A 15,537-nucleotide genomic window follows, 5' to 3' on the forward strand; every position below is an offset into this window, starting at 1 on the left:
ACTCTGTGTGTGTGTCTTTGGCTGGTGCCTGGCAGAATTTAAGAAAAAGAAAAAGCCCTCTTCCTATTTTTTTATGGAAAAAGGAATCTTTTTCAATCAACATTGTTGAAGTGTGGCATTCCTTTCTAAAAGAACACATTCAGAGTGTCAGAGGGGCTCTGGGAGTTCCCTGCTTTCCCTGGGTGGGATTAGAGTGTTTCTATTTTCAATTCATCAACTTGATTCAAATCAGAGCCAGACTGAATCTTAACTCTGCCAATGTTCTTCAGCATCTCTGACTGAACGGATCTGCTTCACCCTGGAACAGAACCCGTGTGCTCTGCACTTACACCTGCACTCAAAAGACTCCTGTTGATGACATTAGAATTCCAGAAAAAATAGAGCTAGAAATCCCACCTAGACCAGCATTGGCATTCCTTGCATTTTCCAATCAAAATGCTGCTCTTGGGACATCAAAAGTTATGTGCCTGGTGCCTTGTTAATAAGAAAACCCAGCCCAAAAATCAACATACATGCATGTGTCAGTGTCTCAAACTAACCTTGGGTAGTTTCTCATTGTAGGCAGCAGAATCTCCTGGTGAAAAATAATATTTATTAACTAGTTATATTATTTATTAGATCCATATTGAACATGCTTGCCAGCAGAATAAAATGATTTTGGGTATACGGCATAGCAATGAGCTATTCCAAAAAGAATTTTAAAGAAAAAGGTGAAAAAAAGCTACTTTTAATAAAAGAAGCCAGATGCTGACTTCATGTGTTCTGGGTAAAGAAACCCCATGTAAATTCCATTCTCCTCGTTGATTCCCCTTAGTGAAATTATATCTAGTGTTTTGATCCAGTGCAATTTTTAATGCACTAACATCTCTTGGCTCAAGAGGCTCTTTATTCTTTCCAGACCAATAAATCTGTGACTGATTCACTAGGTTGGTTTTAGTGTTTTTGGCAGTATGGTAACTCATGTTGCCTATTGATGATTTCTTTGGGATTTTAGTACCCTCTGACATATTCTCTTCATTCAGTATATCTTCTAATAAAAGAAAGTGACGTCTTTTTTTTTTTTTTTCATAAATTTTGAAATGTATTTTCAGATAAAACTATTTTAACTGTTTAGGTCCCAGTGAAAAATGAAATATAAGCAGTAATTATTACAGTACCAGTTCCAGGGTGTTAAATACAGGTATGACAAGTGTGTGTTATGGCCATGGGTTAAATCTGTCAGCAGAGACCTTGTACTGTTCCTGTGGGCTCTGATTCCTCACACACACAAAAGACTCTTGAAGGCAGAATTTTCAGTTAAAATGTGATCTCCTCTAAACTGGATAAAGTTATGGGATGGCAGTGGGTTGAGTCAGGTTTCACACTTTTTTTCTTATGGGATGTCTTGCAATAATGGTGACAAGGTCGTCTAAGGAATGCTCAGAAAGGAATCTTCCCAGAAATGCTCGGGGGAATGTTTTTAGAGATTTACCTCTCCTGGATTTTCAGGAGAGTCATGTCACTGATGTCCATCTTCAGTGTGGGTCTTGCTGGTCAAATTCCATGGTAGTGAAAAACTGAGCTTTCCAGCAGTAGTGGAGCCTGTGGCTGTGTGTTTTCAATTGTGTAGTCAGAGGATGGAGTGTCAGGAGTGCAGTTAGAATCACATGGAACACTCCAGATTTATTTCATCTGCAAGTGGCTGCTTGCAGCAACATGATGAGAGTGGCTTTTGGGACAGAGGAAGGATTGCATGACACTTGGAGTCTGCAGGGAAAGAGGAGGAAAGCCCAGGCCTCCCTAGTGAAGTTTTGGAGGAAATAGGTGAAATTATGTTTCTGAAGGTGAGCAGTCAGTGAGATCTTTTAGGAGAGGAAAATGTTGCTGGGCAAAGAGGGGCTTGGACTCTGTGGGAACTGAGGGCATTTGCAGGTTGTGGTAGAGGGAAGGATTTTTCTATTGTAGATATAGAGGATTGTGGAGCAGAAAAAGAAAGGCTAGAAAGATTCAATGTTAATGATGTCCCTGAAGAGGAAATCAGCAGTAATCCCATTCTCCTCATTCAGAAACTTCTTATTCAAGAGTAAGAGATTCCTGGCAAGGAGATTTTGGAGGAAATGTGCTGACATCTGAAGCTTGGGATTTTGATAGGAATCTAAAGGATTTAGGCTCTTCTCTTTTAATAGGAGCACCTTAAGTAGTAGCCTGGTGAGTATTCCACCTTGATTTCAAGTGACATAATTTAATTTCATCCTCAAAAGGTATTTCTGTGCATATGGAGGAGAGAATACTGTCAGGAGTTTGGCTGGGACAAGCAGTGCAGTGCAGCTCAGAGGTTGCTGAGCTAATCCATCAAGGCCAAGGTGCCCTAAACCAAACCCAGATTTTCTTATGAGTCTTTGTCAGGAGAAAATTTTTGCTTGACTTTTATTTGCATAATGATAATATCATGAAGTCTGGACTGCAGTGTTGGTTTTTGTGGATCTTGCTTTTTTTACCTTCCTTTTAAGAGGGCTCAGCAGTTTCTATAGAGAAAAATGAAATCAAGTGCTCCTATTGATACGATCTCATGACTCTAAAACGAGGGGTTATCCATACTGGAAAAAGGGGATTTTCAGAATTCTTTTGTGTAGTAGAAGTTATATTGTGGCAGTAAATGCTGCAAGCTGTCAGTACAGCCAAATGTGTGTGATGATTCAAGGATTATTCTGTATTCTGTATATCTTACAGAGCATGATTTATAATGGGCAATGTTTTTTAAAAAAGAGAGTTCATTTTTCAGTATAATTTTTCTTGTTTCTGTAAAACTCAGATGCGTGCAGTGGTTCTAAATGGAGCAGCACTCCCCTGCAGCATGACCATTTTCCCTGCTCCCAGCCTCCCATATTTCTGTTTTAATAGCCTATAGAAATTGAACTGTTCTCCACTTTACACATCATTTACTTTATGCAGTGAATCACTCAAAGCAGCAAAACTGAAAAGTAATGAGCCATTCCCATGATTTTTACTGGAATTAAGACTTCACTACTGTGCTGTTAGTTTCTTGTGATAGCCAGTTGAATGTGTTTTCTGATCAGAGCGATAAGAACGGAGTGTCCAGAGAAGGGAAGGGAGCTGGGGAGGGGTCTGGAACACCAGGAACAGCTGGGGGAGCTCAGCCTGAAGGAAAATAGGCTTGGGGGCACCTTCTTGCTCTCCACAACACCTTGAGAGGAGGCCAGTGATCATGTAGTGAGATGGGGATCAGTCTCTTCTCCCAAGTAACAAGGGACAAGAAGAAAGGGACCTCAGGTTGTACCAGGAGAGGCTTAGATCGGATATTAGGAAACATTTATTCATTGTCAAGCACTGGAGCAGGCTGCCCAGGGCAGTGGGGTCCCCAGCCATGGAGGGATTCAGATTCACATGTGGCACTTGGGGACGTGGCTCAGTGGTGGAGCTGGCAGTGCTGGGTTGGACTTGATGCTCTTAAAGGTCATTTCCAACCTAAAGAGTGGCACCATTGCAGGGTGTTCTGAGCTCCAGGTACATGTGCAGATGCTAAAGCAATGTATTACCCTTCTCCCAGCAGGAAAGGGTGGCTGGCTTGCTGAGGGACAGGAGAGAGTTCCCTCAGCAGCCTTGCGTTAAACTTTGAACCTTTTGGAAGAGCAAGCTGGACTTTTGGCCTTACATAATTACAGATTAGCAAAAGACTTAAAGAAATTCATGAAGACTGATGAAAATAACTTCTGGTTCTTGCTTTTGTTGCCTCTACACATGGAAGCAGGGTCAGGGCAGAAGCATCTGTCACTAGAGATTGCTGGCTGTTGAATGGGTGCATTTGGAGAGTTGTTGAGAATCATGGTCTGTGACCAAGTCCCCTAGAGTGCTGCTCAAGTGCAGACATTTTACAAAGAAGATGTATGTTATGTGGTAATTCTTGTAGCCCTTAAACGATAAATAGGTTTAAAAAAATAAATAAATAAATTAAAAAAAATATATATATGTAAGAAAAGATGAAAATGGCTCTAGATTGATAAAGAGGCTGACCCCACCACTAAAGGAGTTCATGTATTTTTTGCCTGGATCACTCATACAGAGCCTGCTCTTCCTGCCTTGGAGAGTGAGCTTTCATATCAATCACAAATTTCTAAGCCAGGGGATAAAGCCTGAGATGGGAGATTGGCTCAGTAATTATGCATTTGGAACTCTTTATTGCTCCACAGAGCTGGAATCTGAGAGAGCATTTGTGTTACATAGCAGGCATCAGGGCTTGCAGCTAGGCTGGAAAAAGGGATGAAAGTTCACGTTTTCTCTTGTCCATAGGGTTGAGTTTCAAGTAATTTGTCCCCACAAGACAAATCCTAGTTGAGAGAACTGCCAGTGTTCAACAATTTCAGACAAGGATGTGTGTGTTGGTATGAGAGCTGTTCTGAGTATATTGAGTGCTTTATTTTCAGAAGAGTCTAAGGGAGTTTTGAGTTATATGAATAATCAGTGTTTTCTTTCAGCTTTTTTAAGCGCTAGATTGACTTTTTAAGTGCTTAGTGTTTCATTTTCAGTTATTCCAAATTCATTTTCCAGTGGGTAACAAAAGTAAACCAGTCTTTTTTTCCTTTTGAAAGAGATTATTTGGCTGCTTTTGGGTGCTAGAGATCTGTCCTAGTGAGCAGAAGTCTGTTCCTCTGTGCATTCTGACCTCTGTGGCTGTAACTTGGAGTTCTTCCTGCAGAAATTGTAATAATACTCCTGTAGTTGAATTAAAGGCAAACCTTCATAAAGTGATTTAAGTGCTGGAACAAGAAGGGATTTTTCCTGCAGCATTGTAGGCTTTATTGGTTATTTGTCCCCACGGGTAGGCTTTCCAAACCCCACTTCTGTATTTGTGGAATTGCAAAGAGCGATTTTTGTTCACAATTTAATCTTGCTCTGACATCAGCTACATCTCAGTCATAGTAAGATATGTAACAGTGTTCCCTGAAATCCCCAAAAATGCACAGTGGAAATAGTTCATCTCTTTCTTTGTCAAAATGAGGAGACCCCCTACACACAGAAATGTGGGGAATGAGTATTTATTCTAGTCATAAAGAGGATGGATCATTAAATTATGTTTGTTTCTTAAATGTGTTCCTCTGGAATAAGTGAGGTATGAACCATGCTGTATTGTTCAAACAAATGCAAACAAGTTTAGCATTACTCATATTAATTAATTCAGTGGCTTGTACTTTATATTTGAGTTATATATATATATCTATGTTTGCAGCATTTGGGCATTTTATAGCCACCAGAATCTTTCACATCACTAGGGAAGCCTGACCTTGTTTTTTGTCTTCAGAAGGTTTAAACTGGAATATTGGTTATAATATGTTCCCATACTTAACATTTACTATAAAAATGGCCATTTGATGTTGCTGATGCTTGTGACCAAAGAGCAGGCTTTTTTATTGGAATATATTTGGGAGGAAGGTGGCTTTTGTGTTGCTAAGTTAGAGTCTGTTCCTCAGGTGAGTGATACATGAAATACTCACAGGTTTTGATAAATTTGTCAAAGCAAAGTAATTTCTTTAATGTCATATGTAAACAGAAACAAATGTGTAAAAGCCAAATCTTAAATGTTTATTATATCCTTCCAATTTTGGTGAAGTAGCTTTAATTTACTGGATAGAGTGCAGGCCTCTGAGAATTTGGAAGTGAAGTTGCCATATTGATATAGTTTTACAAAACTGTTTATACTATTTTATATAGTTTTACAAAAGAGAACAGGAGGTGGGTACCTGGAATTGCCCTTTCAGGAAACAGGAGCACCTCCTGGAGTGGGGAGCACTGGCTTGGAGGAGGTACAATGAGTATCTCTGTGTGCTGAAATGAAAAAAATCCCCAAGGTGATTTTGTGCTTGCTGGATATATGTAATTAATGAAGAGTTCCAGATTATTTTTCAGGGTTTATTTAAGCTCTCATATGCAGGAAGTAAAGATGTGAAATGTTGTATTTTCCCCTGGTAGGGTAATTGGATGCTGGGTGTGGTTATGCAGGCACTTCATGTAGATCTGTTGACCTCTGCTGAGCTCCATGTAAAGAATGGCAACACATTTTTTCAGAATCAGGGCTTTGTTTGCAAAGGTAATGCAAAGAATGAAATGGTATGAGAGTTAAAGAAATTAGAGTGAGATGTGGATGTAATGGCCAGCATCCAGTCCTTTTGTAATCTGAGTCACACCGAGGGAGTTCTTCAGAATAATCTGCAGTTGGCTGATGCCTGAACCCCTTTTTTACTTCTAGGAAGTATTGGTGTCTTTTGATACTGTTCAGTTATTAGAGGAATAGTTCATACAGCATCAGACTTCATGGTCTTCTACTTATTCACATGTAATCCAGCTTTGTTATATAAATGCTCTGTGTTGCAAATTTAAGATCCAAGGATCTGTGTTGTTGAGCAGAATGGATTGCAAGTCCTCCAGCTAATTCAGGTTAATTAATAATTCAGGCTAAGATAAGGTTGAGGGTGAGTAATTTGGTCTCAGTATTTATTAAAAATGAGACTGAAATGAATTTTAAATAAATGCATACCTGTATTTATGTTGCTGAGGTGACATAAGTGCAGACTTACATCACAGAAAACCAAATTCATTGTGTCTCCTCGTGGAGATGATGCAGGGCTTGATTCATTAGTGGTAAGGTGTTGGTACCTTTTAGAAATGGCTTTGCACATTTCTCCTTCTACCTGTTTATCCATGTGACACAGAAAGATCAGTGTCCAGAGGATGTGCTTGTCAGCTGAGCAGGCAGGAATTTCATGGGCTTAGCATGAAATTGAGATGAGAGCATGAGAGACCTGTCGCTGGTACCTTTTAAAGAGTTAGGCTGAGATCCTCTGGTTTTCCTGTACAAACACAGAGCAGATAAACAGCAATTGAGGAAGGAGGAAAAACAGTAATAAAGTAATAAAAACAGTAATAAAGTAGCATCAGTATTGGGAGACAGGGACTGATCCATGGGAATCTTCAACTGGAGGCTGCCTGCAGCTGTGCAGTGATTCATCAACACTTTGTCCTCTGTCCCTCTGTCCCTCTGGTCATTGTCACACAGTCTCCTGTCATCTGAAGTGGTGGCAGCAAGACCCCAGCTCTGCTCCTTCCTTAAAATAACTGATGTACAATTATAAAGGAATATATTAATGGGAAGTAATTGAGGAGCTAGGAGAGCACAAAGACCTTGTCAATGTGAGTAAAGAATTGCTTCAGGCTGGAAGCTACGGTGGGTGCTTTGTTTAAGGAAAAGATGTAAGGAAAAGGAAACTATCTTATTCAAAATCACCTTTGCTAAATTAGGGATAGCTTAGTGACAGGTATGAATTATGATTAAAGTAGATACTATTGAAATTAATTCCAGCTTTTGTAATACAGGAGTAGCTTCAGAGGAAGCTTATCTGTAGAAAGCCTTGGATTTAATCTCTAGTCATTAATTGAAGACCTGTGATTTATGTAGAGTAATGCATTCAGGTAAAGTATCTAAACAATCCATGGTGTAAGCTTTTACTCGTTTTGAATTGTGTGCAGAAATAAAAAAAAGTATTCCCCAAACATGTGTCATGTATGTAGAATGGCATGGGCTAAAAGCAGTGACAGAGGATTCCCAGGGTCCTGAACAACCAGAATGTGCTTAATTTAAAGAGTATTTCCATCAAGTCCCAAGAGATCATTTACATTCTCAAAATTAATTGCAAGCTTATATTTATAGAATAAAATTAAATACAAACTTACATATAATTTGACACATGCTAAAGCAAAAATGAAGATAAATCAATCTGTCCTGCTACAGTGATCTCAGGGCTCTTTTTCCTTTAAATGATTCACTGCAAGTTGTACATGCAGCTTGAGAGGGAGACTTAAGTACTTACAGTAGCTCAATAGGAGATGGATATATACATATGGGTTTGATAAATGGGCATGAATTAACAAACATTCATTCCAGAGTATCTGTTCTTCACAATATTTATCCATGAGACTGAGACCATAGTGTGGCTGAAGTTCAAACATTCAAGGGATTCCCAGGAAAACAAGCACTGCCTCTTCTTCCAAATATTCTCATCACAGCATTGTTTTCCAATGCTCTGTTGTGTTCCAACACAGCTGATGTTTAACAAAAGGACTGAAAGCATTATTCTAAACTAGTGATACTGTGCAAACAGCAAGGTCTGTTTCCAGAATCTTCTCTTAAACCATTGAATTGGCTAGAAATCCATGTGTGAATGTGTCTGATATCCAGGATTTTTGATGAAAATTCAGCTTTTCAGAAAGACTTTGGTAGAGTCTTGACTGAATCAAGTCAATTACTTTTCTAGCATCTAGTTGAGTTACACATTTGACCTACATGAGTTTTCCTAAGAGGGTTTGGACTTACAAAATCTTCATGTCTCTAATAAAAGACAAGCCAGGAGCCTCATTAATATTATTATGCCATGACCACAAGGCAGATTCTCAGGCAAAGCTGACATCCAAGAGCCCCTGCTTACTTTGGAGCCTGCATTCTTTCCCAAAATGCTCAATATGGTTGTGAAAGGCAGGATACACCAAGGGGGCACTCTGTGGTCTTGAGGAATTTCCTAAATCAATACAGTGGGTATGAAAATTTATCTTAGATGTCAAAACTTACCTTAAAAGTGCATTTTCATTTCAGTTGTGACGGTTTAATCTAGAAATATCTTCGATGACATTTTCCTCAGTGTTTAGAAAATACACTTTTTTTTTTCCCAGTTAAAACTGAAGTAATAATTTTTAAAGGTAGAAGATTTAATACCATTTTAATGCCTGTAACTTTATCCCAGTTCCTGTGTGTTGTTATGAAATACATACACTTTTGTGTGTGGAGGTGAGTGAAATACTTGTTTTTTAACAGTTGTAGGATAAGGGCCTCAATTGTGAATATTGTCAGCTTTTGATTATTCCAGGTGGTAAAAGGGTAAGTTTATAAGCCAGATATGACAGATTATTCAAAACACATGTAGCTGAGGTTGTGAGAACATCCATGGAGGATGTAATGGAGAGGGGGAAGGTCAGTGACACTTGCCTGTGCTTCAGAGATCTCTCAGATTGTACTGACCTGACCAAGTCAGTCTGGCAGCGTGGCGACAAAATAAATGCAGCTGTTATTGCTTCCAGACACGAACTGTCTCGTGCTGGGTGAACCTGGGGGTCGTTCTGCTTCTGGCACGAGGAAGCTGCAACCTTGAGGAGCCACAAAAGGATGATTGAAGACCTTTTCTTGTCTTCTGTAGAAGCTTAAAAGCTTTATGGAGGTACCTCATCATCAGCTGCAGGATGAAATAGAAGTTAGTTCTTTGCTCCAGTTGAATGTGGTTTGCCAGCCCATCAGTTTCCTAATCAGTCTTTTGCGAAACTTCAAAATAATTTAAAGCCATAATTTAAAGTTCTGCAAGTATGAGTTGATTGAAATCAACACTTTAAGCCATTTATGTTATAAGTATCTGTTCAGACCAGGGTGTGCAGCCACTTGAGCTGCAGCATTTGGTTTGTAGAGTGCCCTGATTCCCAGAGAATGAAATGGGTTAAATTCTCCTTTCCAGGCAGCCTGCAGAGCTGGGGTGCTGCACAGGGGCAGGGTGGAATGGGAAGTGTGGAGCTGTAGCTTCCAGCATGTTCTCCCAGCTGGAGCCAGCAGCACAGGCTGCTGTGCGGGGCTGTCCTGGCTTTTTTCATCAGGAAGGTTTTTAAGTTAGTTCTAGGTACTGTTTTGGGAGAAATACCAGAATTCTTCCAGCTTTATGACTGTGCTGACAAGAGTTTAGTTTCTTTTAGACCTTTGCTTTTTGTAGCAGAGGTTTGCCAAGGTTAAGTTCTGCATGCGTGGATTAAGTTTAGTGCTGTCTTCTCTATTTTACCCCCTCATAAGAAAATCTGTTCTGATTTAGACGTTGTTACTGTCCTGTGTTTCTATCCTATTCTCTCCCTTTCTGCTTCCATATCTCTGTGAATCTCTTGCATTGTTTTTTCCTGTTTTTTCTGTCCTGTAGCAGCTCCAGCTCAGCGTGTCCAGCATCAGCCCACAGTCCTGTGTTAAGGACAGATGGTTCTGTTCATGGTGTTGGTACCCAGACACTGTCACGGGCTCCAGCTTTACTACTGCACACCTTGGAGAGGAGCAGAAACCTGACATCTTCAAGCCTTAGTGTCAGGCCCTGTGTAGATGTGGTAATTGTGTGTTCTTCAGTGTTGTCAAGGTTCTCCTTCACTGCCATGGAGGCTGGGAATGATGTAGAAATGGTTAGATGCTGGAAAATAAGAGTGACGGCACAAAATCCATATATTCACAGCAATTCTTCTGAAATTTAGGGTTAAGTAAACACAGATTTTGATGAAAGTTCAAAATCAGCTGAAATAATTGTGGAATTAGTGCCTTTAGTTGATGCATGTCCCATTATTACTGTTGAAGATGTGATTCGGTGCAGTCTTTGCCATGTCCTGTGAGCTTGGTCCAGACTTTCAGCCTCCTTTCAAACACCTGCCAGCAGAGCCCCATGTCCTGGTGACATTCCTGGCCACAGAACAAACAGCATTTCATTGTGTTTGTTTTCATGTAAATGCTGGATATCAGCAGTGCCACTGGATGGTAGCACAGGGTCCTGTGCCCGGTGTCACGTTGGCCGTGGGATGATGTGACAGCGTTCAGCGAGGAACCCGAGATGAGCAGGGTGTCACAATGGGGAGATCACGTTAGTGATCATGGCATCAGCTCACTGCATGGCACGGGCTCCTGGCCCACAAAGACATCCTTTCACACAGCCCATCTGCTGTGCTTCCTAAACTGTGCATTCTCACCCTCAACCAACCAAAAACCCGACGTGCAAACCAAGTCCCAGTGCACTGTACAGTCAGCAACCTCAGGATCTCATCCAGGGAAGCAGCAGGATTCTGGGGACCAGCATCAAACACCAATGAGCCGGGCTCCTGTTCATGAAACCATTTATTCAGCATGAGAACAAACTCAGATCCAGAACAGAGAGCCCCAAACAGAGGCAGAGCAGGGGTTTTTGAGGGACAGAACTCCTGAGGGTCTCCACCTTTGAGGGTGGAGTTCATGGTCAGGGACCACTGGAAACACAACAAGGGAGAAACCCCCAGGGACTGAAACCCAACCAGAACCCCTGGGCTGCCCTTCACAAGGGGTTTGGGGTGGGACAGTGTTAACCCTTTGTCTCCCTGAGGCTGCTGCCACAGTGCACAGCGATGGGAGCACTGGGAGCTGTGGGTTTCTGGGTTCAGCCCTGAGCTGAGCACTGTGGGTCACAGCCAGGAGTACAGAGGAGGGGTCTGCTGAACCCAAAAAGCTCTTTTTTTCCCCCCAGCCACTGGAGTGTGTGGCCAAAAGGCAGCGCCTCAGCTGGCACAGCTCAGCCTTGCACCCCAGAAATCAGCGCTGCTGCTGGGATCCACACCCAGGCTCTCAGCTACGCTCACATTTTGTCTTGTAATTAGACAGAAAAAATACCTTTCTATGAATCATAATCTCATCATCTTTGCCAAGGCTGCAGCGGAATTAATTGTGTATTATTGATGTAATTAGCTTAATTAGATGATTGGTTTTGTTTATGTTATACTTCAGAAACAGTACAGATAAAAATAGTTTTAAACTTGGCATGCTTCCAATACATTTTATTTAACTTTCTCAGCTTTCAAATTCTCCCCTTTTTCCATCTAAGAACTACTATTTTCCTGTCTTTAAACCTCATATTTACAACCTGCCTGAAGTGTGTGGTAAATTGGGGTCTTTATTACTACTAATGTTGATCTTCCATTGTAAACCCTCCCCTTAGGAAATCCAAGTTGCATTTTTAACCCTTTTTCAAGCTATCAGCATACAACTCTCTAGACACTTGTGAATGAAACTGTTTTATTAAGTAACTTAAAAGAAGTGTTGTAGAACCCTCTAGGTCATTTGTTAATGATTTGCTGTGCTTGTCGTTGGTGATGGGAGTGATACAATGCTGAGAAGGGCTGGAGGAGGAAATTAAAAGTTTATTGTTATGTGGATCTGTTAGAAATGGGTCATGTGGAGGTCTAAGATCTATTTGAAGGGAAGCACCCTGACCAAGGTGATTTTTTTTTTTTACATAATGAATGCTTCAGTTTTTCTCCCCATTAAGGAGAAAAATGATATTAACTATATTATTATATATTATCTACAGAAGAGACAGATAGACTGTATTTACACAATACTGAGATTGCCCAGATAAAACCTGGTAAACATAAGAAATACAAAGAGTATTGGGTTCCCAGAACATTAATTTGGCAGTATTTCACAGCATCTGAAATGTGTTTTAGCAGCTTTATGACGTGAGCAGGAATATATCATGTTCTGTGTCAGATATTCAACATTCCTATTGCTTACCTGGGGCTGGGTGCTATTTAAATATTCTTCTCTGGCATAATCAAACTGGGATTAATTATTAAATGTGAAGTTTTTTAAAATGGGCCTCAGGAATTAAGTGCCTCATTTCATTAGTCGACTTTTACATAATCCCAGCAGAAAAGTCTGGATAATTCTCTTTTCCTAAATTCTCTCAAAAACTATGGATTCAGTTGCAGAATAGCATCTCTTCAAAGGGTTTACAGCTCCTTTTGCTTGACACTCACTTTGCACACAACATCTTTGAGTTTGTTCTAATCAAAACATCCAGTTTGATAGCAGGAAATAAAACACCTTTTCTGTTGTATGCATTTGTACAGCTGAAAACGAGAGGAAAATGTGCCTGGGAATGAATAAATGGTGGCAGGCCTCCTCCAAATGGGGAGAGTGGAATGATAGGGTCAGGATGAAATGGGTAATGACTCTCATTGCCACACTGATAAGACAAATGAAGGAAAAATCTAATTCCTAGACTGAAATCATGAAGTTAGGGAAGCGTTGGATTTTCTGTGCTTCATTAAGTGAGGGGAAGACAGTGAGATGCAAGTATAAGTGGTGCAATTAAAATGAAAATCTATCAAATGCATGAAGAAGTTCCTGTATCCCCCATCCAGCGCTGCCAGGCAGATTTTGTTGACAGTTTGCAGAAGCCATGTCACGAGTTTGGTGAGAGGAAAATGGACAATTATGGCACAGTTTGTGTCAGAGCAGTGGATGTCAGTCCCTGATGCTCCTGTGCCCCTCAGCCTGGCTCTGGTACCTCCCTGGACACCAGAGGAGCAGAGGGGCTGATGCTGGCAGCAAGGGATTCCCTTTTCCACCTCAGGCAGCCTCCCCTGGCTCAGCTGTTGTTATTTACACCTCCAGCTTCATTTCCCAAGGAGATCAGTTCCATTTTCCTCTCACCAAACTCGTCACAGGTAATTTTGTGAATCAGCACTCTTCTGAGAAAGAGATGATCCACTGTGGAGCTGGTAGAGGGAATTCCCTCCAGGAGTCCCTTCCAGTGGATGTGGATTTGTTTTATTGTTGGGTTCTTCCTCCCAGTACTCATAAGCAGGTCAACCACAGATGGGAGGGAGGTCCTTTTCTTCTTAATGGTTTTTTTTTGGGGTTAAAGACCCCCTGGAATTGGAGGAACCATCTGGTCTGAGGAGGTGTCCAGCAAGTATCAGTAGGTAATGTGAAGATGCCCCTTGGGCAGTTCTAAAAATCTCTAGCTGGGAGACATGATTAATTGCAGTTGCCTCCTGTTTCTCAGATACCTTTTGATGCAAAATTAAAGCCAGCAAACATTGCCAGGTCCCTTACACCAGAATGATTATTGTTTTCCAAAATGATGGTTTACCATTTTTCATGGAGGACCAAGGAGGGAATGAGCATTCTTTGCCAAAATAATTATATTTTGTGAAATAATTTACTCACTAAGTTGCTTCTCCAGTTTTATAATAGAATTCCAAAACCTTGCAAAGCCTTAAAGTAATTTAATATAGCTTGTAAAGAAAGGGGAAGGGTGGAATACTTGAAATAAATATGGTGAACATTATATACATCCAATTGGATTAGTCCAGCTAACCAAGTAGTGATTAGGAAAGATTATATATTTGTTTGGACCCATTCATGGATTAACCTGGCCAGCTGAGGTTGATCAAATTAGACATTGTTCTTCTAATTGGCCCTTCTTACATCTGTAACAGATGGACAGTATTCTCCTTTATTAGAACATAACCTTTTAGTCACCATTTCAAAGTATCAGCTGAGCTTTCTCTAACAAGAAACCATGAAAATTATAGAAGATGTGCTTTTGAAAAATATCAGTGAAATCTTTATGTACTTTCATGAGAATTGAAGCTCTTTTGGGAAATAATTCTCCCAAAATGATGATTCTTTCTCTGAGATAATTCTTTTTCTGTTGAGGGTGCTTAGAAGTTATGCTGGCACCCTAATTCAGTCTAGTTCTGTAGTGTGAAAAACACAACAGTGAATGAAATGTAGGTATTTCAGTTGGGAGTGCTTGTAAATCTCAATAGTTTACAGCATCTTCTCTAGTCTCTTGGGTAGTAAAGCTGTATTTTTGGATTTGGTTAAGCCCTTTCCTCCAGGGCTGTGCTGGAGCCCTCCTCCTCCTCCTCTTCTCCTCCCCCTGGATCAGGTGGTTCTGTGCAGGCTTCCTCTGCCAGATTCTTGGCTTGGTGTGCCCTGAGTTTCCCTGACTTCTTTCTTGTCTTCCCCGTGGTGTTCAGGCCCTTATGGTTGTTCCTGGATTCATCATTGCTGTAGACCTCAGTCTCCAAGGGTAAAATTCCTGGAAATGTCCAGCATGTTTTGTCAGGAGAAGTTAACGCAGCAATGTTTTGAGGTGTGCTGGTTTCTTCTCAGAGTTCTGTAACCCTAAATGTGGAAACATTTGGTACCTTGCTTTGAGGTACTGTCTGCTTGTAGTTTTGCAAAGGTAATTTCCCTAATGGGATTTTCATCATAGCCTAAAAATAAATTAAAAACCAAAAAAAAAGTCCTTCATTTTTGTGCCTGTTCAACAGCAAGTAATTCCCAGTAGTACCAGGAAGCATTGTGTGCATACAGGGCACAGTTTTCATTTTCATGACAGTGAATTGACATCCTGGGACCAATTCTTTAAGTCATAACTCTGCTTTTACTCAATCGTCATTCACAGGAGCTTGACTCATTCCAGTTGGGATTGAATGACTGGCTGTGCATTAAGTAAAAACTGACTGAGCACCACTGGGATTAAACCTCTGGGATTAGTTGAAGCTTGTAAATGGCAGTTGTGTCTCATTAACTTGGTAATTTTTAAGCTTCTCTCACTCCTGAGAATTCTCTAGTGCAGGTGTAAGTTTTTGAATAGTGAACATGAAGGCATCTGGTAACAGAGTTTTTCTTATTTAAACTTTCGGACTCCTGAAATGGGTTCATCAATTCTCCTCTCTTGTTCTCTTTCCAGTGTGCTGTGGATCTATAGAAACTCCTCCTGTAGACAGATATGTCTGGGGCATTTCCATTTGTGCTGTTCTAAGGGGTAGAAATCACATCCCATTCCTGGAACACATTTTCTGTGCGGGAGAGAGCTTTACCTGCCTCCTGTGTCACATTTTCTACACAAGAGCAGGGGACAGGATGGGACCAAGAGTTTA

At 40.7% G+C, this 15,537-nt stretch overlaps 1 protein-coding gene across 2 annotated transcripts in view; it reads left to right on the top strand.

Annotated features, from left to right (window-relative positions):
* The window catches only part of LOC131581708 (glypican-5-like), a 341,002-nt gene that overhangs the window by 43,177 nt on the left and 282,288 nt on the right, over window positions 1-15,537 (top strand). The gene's annotated exons all lie outside the window — the stretch shown is intronic.

Source organism: Poecile atricapillus, chromosome 8 (assembly GCF_030490865.1).
Source record: "Poecile atricapillus isolate bPoeAtr1 chromosome 8, bPoeAtr1.hap1, whole genome shotgun sequence".
Lineage (NCBI taxonomy): Eukaryota > Metazoa > Chordata > Aves > Passeriformes > Paridae > Poecile > Poecile atricapillus.